The sequence below is a fragment of the Alligator sinensis genome, unplaced genomic scaffold (assembly GCF_000455745.1).
Source record: "Alligator sinensis unplaced genomic scaffold, ASM45574v1 scaffold377_1, whole genome shotgun sequence".
Taxonomy (NCBI): domain Eukaryota; kingdom Metazoa; phylum Chordata; order Crocodylia; family Alligatoridae; genus Alligator; species Alligator sinensis.
In genome coordinates this window covers 284,226-284,831 of record NW_005842047.1, presented here as the reverse complement: position 1 = coordinate 284,831, position 606 = coordinate 284,226, and positions in this window count along the sequence as shown.

The window sequence follows — 606 nt, the reverse complement described above, 5'->3', positions numbered from 1 at the left end:
CCAGGAAGAATTTTTCCAACTATTTGAGTTGGTCTAATAAAATATATCAGATTTACCCAAAGAACCTTGTCTACCTATGTCTTTAGACCAACACGGCTACAACCTACACCCCAAGAACCAAGAATATAGCGGGCAAAAGGAAAGCTCAGAGCAACATAGGGCCTGCAGGACAAAACAGGACAGTTGGTGGTTGACGCGGGGAAAAGAGCAGAGCTCTTCAATGAGTTCTTCGCTTCAGTATGTCTATGTACTGACCAAGCCAATTCCCTCACCTCTATCATTGACGGATGTCCACATGGCACCAGTCCACCTACAGTTAGTTCTGAAATAGTTAAGGAGCTCCTGGAGGAGCTGGATGGGTACAAGTCAGCAGGCCCGGATGACCTCCATCCATGGCTACTGAAAGAATTGGCCAGTGTCATAGCTGAGCTGCTGGCACAGCTGTTTGAGCACTCGTAGTGCTCTGGCCAGGTCCCTGAGGACTGGAGAAGGGCCAATGTGGTGCCCATTTTCAAGAAAGGGAGAAGGGATGAGCCGGGTAACTTTAGACCAGTCAGTCTTACCTCTATTCCTGGGAAAATGCTAGAGAAAATAATCAAAGAACAC